Consider the following 13,714-nt stretch of genomic DNA (forward strand, 5'->3'; position numbering starts at 1 on the left):
GGGTCCAGCTCTATTGGAATGCAACATCATTCTCGCTGCCCCAGCATTCACCTTATGGTGCAGGGACCAGAGGAGGCCCAGCAAACAGACATAAATCCAGAGATCTATAATTCTCTATCCCCGGAAGAAGTGGCGTAAAGTCCATCACTCCAGATATATGGGAAGTGGGAGACAGAGGACAACTCGAATGAGTTTCCGAGGGACTGTAAAGCAGAAAAAGAGATCTCACTAACTGTGTCGGTCTCATTATAAGCAAGCCGGGCTGGGAGAGGATTTATGGCTGTGTGCTGACTGGCCAGCAGGCAGGAATGGCACTCCCTCCCCCACGCTCACCAGCCTGGCTACTCCTCAGCCTCTGCGAGTGACGCTGATGGCTCTGGGGGAAATGGTATCTTGCTTGGAGTCAGAGCAAGAGAACATAGTCCGGAGGAGGCCAGTGTTTAAGAACTGACCGTGTTGGAGTTCCCGCTGTGGCTCAGTGTGTTTAGAACCAGACTAGTATCCATGAGCACACAGGTCCAATCCCTGGCCTCGCTTAGTGGGTTAACGACCCAGTGTTGCTGCAAGTTGTGGCATAGGTCACAGATGCGGCTTGGATCTGGCGTTGCTGTGGCTGTGGTGCAGGCCGGCTGATGCAGCTCTGATTGGACCCATGGCCTGGGAACCTCCATATGCTATTGGTGCAGCCCTAAAAACAAACAAACAAACAAAAGAACAGACTGCATAGCAGACAAATATCCTGAATCCAGCTGCCCAGAATCTGCCAGGATCCCTGAATTCCGTGACCTGCAGAGGGGACCCATCTTGCCCCAGAATGCAGACTTGCTTTCTCGGCCGCCCTTCTAGGGTCCTTGGTTACTGCACTTCCTTCCTAATCTGTGAAACTGATCACTTGTTAACAAGGTCTGAGTTTTTATTTAGAGCAGACTGAAATAAGAACACTTGTGATATTTAAAGTGGAGGGCAGAGATAAAGCTGAAAAGGCAGACCAAAAATAAAATAAAAAGGAAGGAGGGGAGTTCCCGTCGTGGCTCAGTGGTTAACGAATCTGACTAGGAACCATGAGGTTGTGGGTTTGATCCCTGGCCTTGCTCAGTGGGTTAAGGATCTGGCGTTGCCATGAGCTGTGGTGTAGGTTGCAGACGCGGCTCGGATCCCGCGTTGCTGTGGCTCTGGTGTAGACCAGCGGCTACAGCTCTGCTTCGACCCCTAGCCTGGGAACCTCCATATGCCGCGGGAGCGGCCCAAGAAAATGGCAAAAAGACAAAATAAATAAATAAATAAAAAGTAAAGGAAGGAGGTAGTGATAGAAAAGATGGTGGAGAATTCTTCAAAATGTCTGGAGAAACTAATTCTGAATGTGGAAATTTATTCTGCCTGGTCATAGGTTCCCCTGATGTTACAGTAATAAGACTGGGGATTCGTGAAGGCTGCCTTGAGTGAAGCTCTGAATAGTGATGTTCCAGCTACTATGGCTGCATGACAAACGACCCCAAAACGTAGCGGCATAAAAGCTTCATTTATTATGTTCATAGATTCTGTGAGTGAAGGACACGTACAAGGTGCAGCAGGAATGGCTTATCCCTGTTCCTCAATAACTAGCATCTCAAGGGAACAACATGAAGAGTAGAGGTTAGAATCCTTGGAAAGTTCCGTCACTCGTGTGACACAGTTGATGGTCATGTCACAGAAACCCTGGCCAGGGTTCTTGTCCAGCTTGGCCTCTCCATGTGGCCTGGGCTTCCTGACACCATGGTGTTCGGATGCCAAAGACAGCACCCCAGGGAGGGCCATGTGCGGTCAGAGGTCAATCAGTGACACAGTTCCTCCTCCTTCTACTAAGGGAGGCAGTTACCAAGGTCTGCCAGGTTCAGGGGCATCAGAGATCCCACCTCTTAAAGGTGGAATGCAAACATTTCGTTGTGAGCAAAGTATGTGGCCCGGGGTATAAATCAGTGTGGCCATGTATTAGAGTGGCTCTGGAAAAAACAAAACCAATAGGATGTGTTCATGGAGAGGAAGAGATTTATTTTAAGAACTTGGCTCATGCCATTATGGAGACTGGCAAGTTCAAAATCTACACAGTGGGCTGTCAGACTGGAGAAGCCGGAGTTGCTGATAATGCAGTTCAAGTTCAAAGGCTGTCTATGGGCAGAATTTCCTCTTGCTTGGGGGACATTAGCCTTTCATTCTAGGCTTTCAACTGATTGGATGAGGCCCAACTTTACCCAGACAGATGGATACATTAAAATTAAACATAAATCCACCCCTTGTCAACTTGGCCCCCATATGCCTCTCCTTAAACTATACTTAATCTCAAAGACAATAACAAGGTCATACTTCCACGTAACATAACACAACTATCCTGTGTACAACTGAAAACTCACGAACCCTTCCCCCAGAGGAGGATGCGAGCTTGCATGATGTTTACTCCTGTTGATATTTTGTAACTTGACCACTATGATGTAAAGTTAGCAATGCTTAAATACTATGACATAAAACAAATACACTGCTTGTTACATACACAGGGTAAGAAAGGCCAAGAAAGCTATCTGTTGTGTGCATGGGTGTGTGTGTGTGTGTGTGTGTGTGTGTGTGACACATAAGTAGCATAATAAGGAAGAAATACTCGTGATGATTGGAATCACATTTCTGACGCTGGTCACGTGGTCATGGCTGGCATTTGTAATCAGCTTCTTCCACTCTCCATTCCATGTTCCCTCGCCCTTGTGCTTCCCGCCATTCTTCCCACAACATCCAATTGATTACAGAGACCAGCCTTATTCCACACGGAGGGAAATACACAAGGCGTAGATTCAAGGAGACAGGAATCGTTGGAGGGCAATTTAGGGATGGGCTTCTACACCTGGAAATAACATATTTCGCTATTTTTCAGATGTCAAGTTCAAGTCGTAAAATGAACAGAAATAAGATGAAAGCGTCTAGACCTGGACTAGATCACCGAGGACTGTGTAGGTTAGATTAAGAAGATTGGTTAAATCTGTTAGATCAGTGGGCTCCCCCTCAGTGTCTCCTACCTGGAGGGCTTAGTTAAAATGCAGGTGTGGGTCCCTCCTCTGCAGAGTTTCTCATCCCATGAGTCTGGGGTTAAACCTATCATGTACATGCATCAGTTTCCCAGGCAATGCTGATGCTGCTGGTCTGGGGACCACAGTTTGAGAACTACTGTTATGGATGTGGCAGATTTTAAGCAAGACAGTGAGTGGGCAGATTTTTATTTTATATAACTTTTTCTGGTGATTTAGTGAAGCATAGATTTGGGGGGTTTGGGGGGGTTTTCTTGTCCCTTTTTTTGCCTTTTCTAGGGCCGCTCCCATGGCATATGGAGGTTCCAGGCTAGGGGTCTAACTGGAGCTGTAGCTGCCGGCCTACGCCACAGCCAGAACAACTCAGGATCCGAGCCGCGTCTGCAACCTACACCACAGCTCACAGCAATGCTGGATCCTTAACCCACTGAGCAAGGCCAGGGACCGAACCCGCAACCTCATGGTTCCTAGTCGGATTTGTTAACCACTGCGCCACGACAGGAACTCCAGTGAAGCGTAGATTTGTGTAAGCACAATTAACAGGCTTTCAGCAGTACACATAAGCCATAACTGAAATTTGAACTAGGACGAAGAAGTGATGTTCAACTGGAAACAACAGGTAAAAGAAATCTCATTAACTGTCCGGGTTTGCTGGCTCATTGAATTTGATTCAGGTGGGGGCACAGGGGAGCGTGGAAGTGGAGTAAACGAGAGAGGAAGAAAGGCCTTGGTCCAACTGTGAAATTTCTAGTAGGGGGAACAGGATGATGGCATTAGCATCAAATGAAAGAAAAAGAATGAAGGAGAGGTAGCAGGTTGACAGGCGGTGGGTATGCTAAACTGAGATTGAAGGTGGGACTTTGAACTGGAGAGAGCCCGCAAATACTTGGTCATCTGAATCCGAAGCCTGTAGGAGATACTTTGGGTAGAGATACAGATTTAAGAATCATCAGCAAATAGGTGGGGCCCTGGGAACTGATGAGCTCACCCAGAAATGGGAGCAGAAGGAGAGTGGGGAGCTTGGAGTGAGTCCTGGAGTGGAGCTTCTTCCCGTCCCTGCATAGAAATCACCTGGGGATTCTGTTAAAATGTAGGTTCTGATCCAGCTGGTCAGGGGTGCGGCTTGAGAGTCGGCATCTCTAGCAAGTTCCCGGTGAGGCCAAAGGTGCTGTCAGCACTATTTCTGTAGTAACAAGGCTCTCTAGAAACCCAGCACTAGAGGGGCCCGAGCGGTACAGAGAACAGGGAGAACCCCCCGAAGTATGTACGACGTCGGAGAACTGCAAAGACAATTAGGAGTATGTTTTCACAGAAACCAAGAGACTAGACTTTCCAGAAGTTTACCCACGTCTTAGAGGTAAATTTATAGCCGAGGAAAGCAATCTGTTCTCTTTACCCATCTAAGGTTCATTGGCTGGGGCCAAAGGCAGACTGACGAAGGAAAAACAAACAAGGGAGTTTCCTGGTGGTCTTGCGCTTAGGACGCTGGGAGCGTCCATATGCCATGAGTGTGGCCCTGAAAAGCAAAAAAAAACCCCAAAAAACAACAACAAAAAAAACCCACAAACAATAAAAGGATGGTCAAGCCCCAGGGCCTGGCTTACAATAAATCTACAGTAAAGTTTGAGGATGTCTGGTTTAAATGATACAACATAAATGTGCCATTGGAAAGTTTCCTCCAAACAAATGGTGAGCTGGGCATGACGTATATGCTTTGATGATTGAAAAAAAAAAAGCACAACCTAAAAGTTCAGAATTATGTTTTTTTCATCAAATTTGCTGAGGATTTAAGCCAGGGAGACAGCTTCTCAGGAGCTCTGAGGGACTGCTCCCTGGAGGTTAGAGAGGAGTCAGGATGGACAGTTTTTGCAATAAGAATAAAGAATTCAGGAGTTCCCGTCGTGGCGCAGTGGTTAACGAATCCGACTAGGAACCATGAGGTTGCAGGTTCGGTCCCTGCCCTTGCTCAGTGGGTTAACGATCCAGCGTTGCCGTGAGCTGTGGTGTAGGTCGCAGACGCGGCTCGGATCCCGCGTTGCTGTGGCTCTGGCATAGGCCGGTGGCTACAGCTCTGCTTCGACCCCTAGCCTGGGAACCTCCATGTGCCGCGGGAGCGGCCCAAGAAATAGCAACAACAACAACAACAGACAAAAAAACAAAAGACAAAAAAAAAAAAAAAAAAAAGAATAAAGAATTCAGAACATTGAAGATTACTAGTTTGTTTTGTTTTGCTTTTTAGGGCCGCAAGTACAGCATATGGAAGTTTCCAGGCCAGGGGTGGAATCAGACCTGTGGCTGCAGGCCTACACCACAGCCACAGCAACTCAGGATCTGAGCCACGTCTCCTGTTTTATTCCATCCTGTCCCCTCAGTGTGTGCAGTGGGGGCAGCTGCAGTGGCTGAGGGAGAATGGCCATGACATCCTTTTGTTTACTGATATGGCAGGTGACATTCTTTGCCCACAGTTGTTGGTTTCGGCCTATGAGTGTTGAGGCATTAACACCCGTATTAACATCCAAAGAACACAAATGTCAAGAAGAAGATGACTCATGTTTTGGAGCTCCCGCTGTGGCACAGTAGGCTAAGGACCTGGTATGACTACAGCTGCAGCTCTGACTCAGGAACTTTCATATGCTGCAGGTGTGGCCAAAAAAAACCCCTCCTAATTTGAATGCAGATTCCCAGGATTGGGCTTTCTGGAGGCTGCGGCTGATGCTGGAGGGGTGTGTGTGGAGCTTGTGTCCCCTCTCTGCAGCCCCTCTCTTGCTTGCTGTCTTCTGTGGGGCCTCCCTCCTAGGCCTCTCTCTCCAGCAGGGTAGCCTGGCCCTCGTGGTAGCTCAGGAATGCAAGATGGAGGAGAGGGAAGCTGGAAGGCCTTTTTCGAGGCCGAGCTGAGAGGCAAGGGGAATCACTCAGAGGCCCAGCACAGGCAGGTTCAGAGGGAAAGGACTTTGCCCTGTCGAAACACACGACTGATTCCTCACCAGCCCCTGGGCTCCTTGTCTTGTGGGTCACTATTTCTCTTGTAGGTTTCCACTACAGGAAACTCAAGGATAAACTGAAGGACTTGGCTGAAATTTCACTGCGACAGTAGTAAACAAAAAATTATAGTTCCAGAGTTCCCGTCGTGGCTCAGTGGTTAACGAATCTGACTAGGAACCATGAGGTTGAAGGTTCGGTCCCTGCCCTTGCTCAGTGGGTTAATGATCCGGCGTTGCTGTGAGCTGTGGTGTAGGTTGCAGACTCGGCTCAGATCCTGCGTTGCTGTGGCTCTGGCGTAGGCTGGTGGCTACGGCTCCGATTCAACCCCTAGCCTGGGAACCTCCATATGCCGTGGGAGTGGCCCAAGAAATAGCAAAAAGACAAAAAAAAAAAAAAAAATATATATATATATATATATAGTTCCAGAGTTCCCGTCGTGGCTCAGCGGTAATGAACCCAACTAGTATCCATGAGGATGTGGGTTTGATCCCTGGCCTCACTCAGTGGGTTAAGGATCTGGCATTGCCGTGAACCGTGGTGTGGGTCTCAGACATGTCTCAGATCTGGCATTGCTGTGGCTGTGGTGTAGGCCGGCGACTACAGCTCCAACTGGACCCCTAGCCTGGGAACTTCTATATGCCGTGGGTGTGGCCCTAAAAAGCCAAAATATATACATATGTATGTGTATATATAGTTCATGAATGGTCTGTTTATTGAGAGAAATTTTCCTTGAGCCTATCTGTATCTTGCTGGAGAAAATAAATGATGCCTTCAAGTTATACGCTCTCTTTTAAGCGAAAAGGGTTAATCTGTCGTGGGATCAGGGTAACCATGAATAATTCATGTGGTCAATAACAACGTATTCATGTATTCAGAGCTTTCCTTCAAGCTGGGTTTACAGAGATTAAAAAGCCATTGTCCCTGTCCACAAAGAATTGCAGCATTTTGGCTTTGTAGTTGCCTTTTGAATTTTTGAATTCTTGGGGTTATTTGTGGCTCCCTAGGTGACCCTAATCTGTGGACGTGAGTGGTCATCAGCCTTGGAACATGAAACGCTGCTGTGATTTCACTGGTCTCATTCCCAGCTCGGGACAGGGGGCCCTCCGTCATTTATAAGATCCCCTACCAAATATTTCTGGGGAGTCCCAGTGGCATGTTATGCATGTTGGCAAATGAATCCATTCCTTTTGGTTGCTACCAGTCACCTCCCTTTGGAGCTGTTGTTGATCTGCTGTCTGCAGTCTGTGCACCTGTGAGCTGTGTGTGGCTGATCGTGGCAGAGCTGAGCAGGCCACTGTCCCCTTTGCGTTTCCCTCTGTGGGGTTCAGAGTGTTTCCTTTCAGGAAGATTTTTCAGCCTAGACATCCCGAAAGACTCCCACAAACATCAAAAGTGCTTACTAAAACAAAACATGGCGTTCCCTGGTGACTCGGCAGGTTAAGGAACTAGCATTGTCACTGCGGTGGCAAAGGTTTGATCCCCAGCCCAGAAATTTCCGCATGCTGCAGGCCTGGCCAAAAAATAGAAATAAAATAAAAATAACAACAACAAAAAAAAAACATAGATATTAACAAATACCTGACTTCCTGGTTTTTAAAATGAATGGATGAGTTTGTCAGAAAGGGAAGGAAACCCAGAGTCCTGGCAACAGACAGGAAGAAGCAAGCTGGGAAGGCACTGGCTGTTTTAGGGGGGGAGCCCTGAGTTCGGAGCTGACATGGAGGTGGGTGGGATGGGATGGAGGGGCTGGGGTCAGCGCCTTGGGCCTGTGGAAAGAGGGGATTCCCATCACTGCTCACCTTGCACAAAGGCAGGACCCACGAAGAGCTACACAGTTAAAAATAAATTTCATAAAATGGAGCTGGAAAGCAAATAAACCTGTCTGCCAAGACTGGCATACGTGTGGTTATAAAGGTCTTTTGAGAATCTGTGACCACAGCCTAACCTTCTTGTAAGTTTAGGGGATGGCTGAATTCCCTCTATTTGTAATATCTGAAATAGAGAATCTTTAAATGGACCCAGGTCTCACAAGTACCTTGTAAAAGCGAAGGTAAGTCTTCCCAGAGGGGAAGGTACCACTCAGCCCTAAAAACGTGCTCACAGATTGCATTCCGAAGCACATGAGTGAACAATCACACACACACACCTACACATACCCACACACACCCACACCTCCCCCTCCAACGCTACATGAAGAAACAAGCCACCATGAGCAAGAGTCAGCAGGAAAAAAATCTTTAGAGATTTCAGGTGTTAGAAATATCAGGTAGAGACTATGAATTGTGTTTGATATATTTCTAAAAGTAGGAATTGAAACCTAAGTAGGAAATAAACTAATGAAACGACCAGCATACTTAAATTTGAAAAAGAACTTCTAAAACAATGTCCTACTGTATAGCAGATAGCACAGGAAAAGATATTCAATATTCTGTAATAAACCATAATACAAAAAAATATATATATAACTGAATCACTGTTGTACAGTAGAAATTAACACAACACTGTAAATCAACTATACTTGAATAAAGTACTTTCAAAAAGAAGAATTTTTAGAAATAAGATATATAATAGTTGATATGAAAAACTTGTTAGAAAGATTAAATATAGACTAAGCTGAAACCTGAGACAAATAAAGAAATGATCCTGAAGACAGAGCAGAAATACACACAAAAAGCTCAAGTATGAGAGGGAGGCTGTAACACACAGAGGCTACAGAGGTCCAACATATGTCTAAAGAGAATGGTGGGAGTTCCCGTCGTGGCACAGCGGTTAATGAATCCGACTAGGAACCATGAGGTTGCAGGTTCAGTTCCTGCCCTTGCTCAGTGGGTTGATGATCTGGCGTTGCTGTGAGCTGTGGTGCAGGTTGCAGACGCGGCTCGGATCCCGCGTTGCTGTGGCTCTGGTGTAGGCTGGTGGCTATGGCTCCGATTAAACCCCTAGCCTGGGAATCTCCATATGCCTCGGGAGCGGCCCAAGAAATAGCAATAAGACAAAATAATAGTAATAATAATAATAAAAAAAATTAAAAAAATAAAGAGAATGGTGTCCGGTAATATCTGCAGATGTAATGGCTGGTTAAAATAAACGAGGAGTTCCTGTTGTGGCGCAGCAGAAACGAATCCGACTAGGAACCATGAGGTTGCAGGTTCGATCCCTGGCCTTACTCAGTGGGTTAACGATCCGGCTGTTGCCGTGAGCTGTGGTGTAGGTTGCAGACACGGCTCGGATCCCACGTTGCTGTGGCTCTGGCGTAGGCCGGCAGGTACAGCTCTGCTTCGACCCCTAGCCTGGGAACCTCCATATGCCGCGGAAGTGGACCAAGAAATGGCAAAAAGACAAAAAAAAAAAAAAAAAAAGAATTGGTGTCCGGTAATATCTGCAAATGTAATGACTGATTAAAATAAATGAGGAGTTCCTATTGTTGCGCAGCAGAAACGAATCCGACTAGGAACCATGAGGCTGCAGGTTCGATCCCTGGCCTTGCTCAGGGGGTCAAGGATCCGGCGTTGCCATAAGCTGTAGTGTAGGTCACAGACGTGGCTCAGATTCTGTGTTGCTGTGCCTCTGGGGAAGGCCTGGCGCCTATAGCTCTGATTCGACCCCTAGCCTGGGAACCTTCAGATGCTTCGGGTTCGGCCCTAAAAAGCAAACAGAACAAAACAAAACAAAAAAACGGAAGGAGCAGGGAAACAATGATATTCCAAACTGCTAAAATTACTCTTTATGAGACCAGGCAAGTTGGAAGAGAGCGTGGTGCGTGGTGTGTGTGTGTGTGTGAGGTATGCAGGTGGATGCTCGTGGGAGTGCGTGGTGTGTGTTAGTGTAATGGATATTGTACCACCTTGTTCCAATGGGAGGACTTTCTCTTTATCCTCGTTTATCTTTATTTATTCTGTCCTTCCCAGTCTCAAATGGATAGTTTCCTTTATTTTTAAATTCTGTTCTATGGTTTAGAAGATGCATGTTATTATTGCTTTCTTTCAGGCAAAGTATATCATTAATACAAAGTTTTTCTATCAACATCTGGAGATATTTAGAATCCCAAGCCTGCTCCCAAATCAGAAAGGATTTTATCATACTATTTATTGGAGTCTCCTTCCTGTATCCCTTTTTCGTGCTATCGAAAATTATAGATTTACCTTTTCCCTTCGGTATTTCGTTAAGACCGTTTTCAAAGACAGCAAAGGTGAAAGAATTTTATAGTAAACAACTCATGTACCCACCACTGAGATTCTATCAGTATTTTTTCCACCATTGTTTTAGGGTATGTCTTTCCCTTTGTTCATCTCATCTATCTGTTAATTCATATTTATTTATTTATTGTCTTTTGTCTTTTGAGGGCCGCACCCACGGCATATGGAGGTTCCCAGGCTAGGGGTCCAATCAGAGCTGTTGCTGCAGGCCTACACCACAGCCACAGCAACACTGGATTCAAGCTGCATTTGCCACCTACACCACAGCTGACCGCAATGCCGGATCCTCAACTCACTGAGTGAGGCCAGGGATCAAACTCTGCAACCTCATGGTTCCTAGTTGGATTCGTTTCCACTGCGCCACGACAGGAACTCCCATCTTATTTTTTGATCCTTCCAAGCATATTTGATAATGGATCTTTTCTTTTCTTTTTTTTTCACTTTTTAGGGCCACAGGTGCAGCAGATGGAAGTATGGAAGTTCTCAGGCTGGGGTCCAACAGGAGCTGTAGCTGCCAGCCACCGCCACAGCCACAACACCACCAGAGCCAAGCTGCGTCTGAGACTCACACCACGGCTCACGGCAATGCCAGATCCCCGACCCACTGAGCAAGGCCAGGGATTGAACCCTTGTCCTCGTGGATACTAGTCAGGTTGTCTACCGCTGAGCCACAACAGGAACTCCCATTTACTTTTGTTTTGAAACCAAATAAAACAAAAGAGCTATTCTTAGTAATAAGTCAAAGCCTGATTCATTTGCCAATGTATTTTTTTTTTTCTTTTTACCAATTTTTTTTGCTCCCACCTCTTCCACTTGCTGCTCATTTTTGCATCTGTGATGATGTGTGACTCTGGTAAGGCCTATTCCCCAGTTTGTTGTTCCATGTGATTTGTGAGTGGGAAGAGTGGTGAAAATGGCCTGTGTGAACTGTGCAGTGAATTAGAGTAAATGAGCTTTAAGCAGGGGCCGGAGATTTCTTCTCTGCTAATGCCATGCTTCAACTTTATGACGTCTGTTTGCCTGCCAAGAGATATTATGGCAGTCTTCGAATATTTATAGAAGGATTGGCTGGGATTCCTCAGGCTTTCTAAGGGAAATAGAATGTCTTGAGTTGCTCTCCATATTATTTTATTATTACTATTAAAATTTATTCTCTTCATAAAGAGCTAGCATTCCATAATAAAGAGTTTACCATTCAATCAAGTACCCATGTATGATATCTCCAACAGGCAGCACTTAAATGTCCAAATTCAATTTCATGAACGCAATTTCCCATTGAAATGGAAGCAACATCACGTGAGGAACGGATCTCCGAGGTCTCTAACAGGCAGACGTGTGAAGGGTTAAAAGCCGAATCACTAAGGGCTTTTGGCTTAATGGGCTTTTTAGCTGAAGGGAGTTAACAGGCTGAGTTCGTACAAAATGAGCCCATCACTTAGAGCTCCGGTTGGAAGAATTAAGAGGAGAAAAATCATTCCTTTATGTGACATGTTAAGTCATTTTTGTCTGGTTCTAAGGTAGAAATGTGTATGGCCATCAGCAAAGTGGAGGATAATTTTATTTTAGTTCCATTGAGGCATACTTGATAAGCTGTGAGAACAGGAAGGAAAGGGGGAAATTTTCTGGTTTTTTTTGTTTTGTTCTGTTTTCCTTTCCCTCATCAAAGACTTATAAAAACATCAGTTACTTCTGCTTAAAACAGGTCGATGGGGAGTTTTGTTGTGGCTCATGGGTAAGGAACCCGACTAGTAACCATGAGGACGTGGGTTTGATCTCCGGACTTGCTCGTTGGGTTAAGGATCTGTTTCTGCGGTGAGCTGTGGTGTTGGTTGCAGACACAGCTTGGATCCTGTGTTGCTGTGGCTGGGGTGTATGCCGACAGCTACAGCTCTAATTTGACCTCTAGCCCAGGAACTTCCATATGCCATGGGTGCGGCCCTAAAAAGCTAAAAGCAGAAAACAAACAAATACATAAATAAAATAAAATGGGTCTATCATAGTAGCTTCTCTATCAATTATTTGAACATTAGACAAAAACTGTGTTTCGATTTTGGCTTCGCTGTTACCCGTGTGTAACCTTGTGTGGGTGACAATGATTCAGAGCCTCAGTTTCCCCATCTATAAGGATATTAACCCTTTCCTTGCAGCACTGTAAACAGGAGCATGATAAGGTATAACAAAGTACATGGCTCAGTGCTTGGAGCAGAATAAGTACACAAAATGTAGCCATCATTATTATTATGTTTCTTTTGCAATTGCCTCAATTTTTACTTCAGTCTTATTTCCTTAGGTAGCTTGCAGAGTTACCACTGGTGTGGGTTATTTGGAAAACATAATGTTTCCTTTCATTTTTATTTATGTATTTACTTATTGGGCCATGCCCACAGCAGGTGGAAGTTCCCAATCCAGGGATTGAAACTGTGCCACAGAAGTGACCCAAGCCACTGCAGGGACAATGCTGGATCCTTAACCTGCTGAGCCACAAAGGGACTCCTAATTTTTCCTTTTACGATGACTTATAGAGACTTAAAATATCTTCAGACCAGACAGGGACCCTCAGTTAAATGAAGAAGTTGGTTAGATGACCACAGAAGTACATGGCAACCAAACTCATATATATTTAGTTTCCCCTCTATGGAACTGGCTGGTACTACTCCCATCCCACGTGTTTGTGCTTCTGGTCAACCATTATTTCCACTTTCAGTCATCTAAATGCTTCATCTGTATTCCCTCTGATGTGCTGCGGTAAGAAGGACGGCATGGCCAACGCCTGAAGCATGTGTTTGAATGGTTCTGTTGTGATCTTAGGATTCTCTAAGCTTCTGTTTCCTCATCTGTGAAATGGGAATCTGAATCTCTCTCCAGAGTTTCTGTTTATCCACATAAGTATTGGCAGTGAGGATGTCAATTCTCTATAAGCCATGAATACTCTCGATGTATTAATGTAGCAATACCATCCACGTATTGTTAGCTAATAACCTGGAAGCAACATCACAGGTCCATCCATTCGATTCTGAATTAGGTATATGTGGAATCCAAAATGGGGCACAAAAGAACCTATCTACAGAACAGAAACAGACTCACAGACATAGAGAACACACCAGTGGTTGCCAAGGGGGAGAGGGAGGGAGTGGGATGGACAGGGAGTTTGGGCTTAGTAGATGCAAACTATTACGTTTAGAATGGCTAGGCAATGAGGTCCTGCTGCATAGCACAGGGAATTATATCCAAGCACTTGTCACAGGACATGATGGAAGATAATGTGAGAAAAAGAATGTATATATATGTATGACTGGGTCACTTTGCTGTACAGCAGAAATTGACGGAAGATTGTAAATCAAATCTACTTTGAATAAAAAAAAATCTGCAAAATCCGCTGATAGAAATATCAAGAGAGAAGTGGTTTCAGGGCACTGAAACTCAAATTAGCTCAAGGTGAATGCACTGGCCCACTTGATGGGGAAGATGGACGCATGCAGGTGGCACTTG

This window comes from Sus scrofa, chromosome 3 (genome assembly GCF_000003025.6).
Source record: "Sus scrofa isolate TJ Tabasco breed Duroc chromosome 3, Sscrofa11.1, whole genome shotgun sequence".
Classification (NCBI taxonomy): domain Eukaryota; kingdom Metazoa; phylum Chordata; class Mammalia; order Artiodactyla; family Suidae; genus Sus; species Sus scrofa.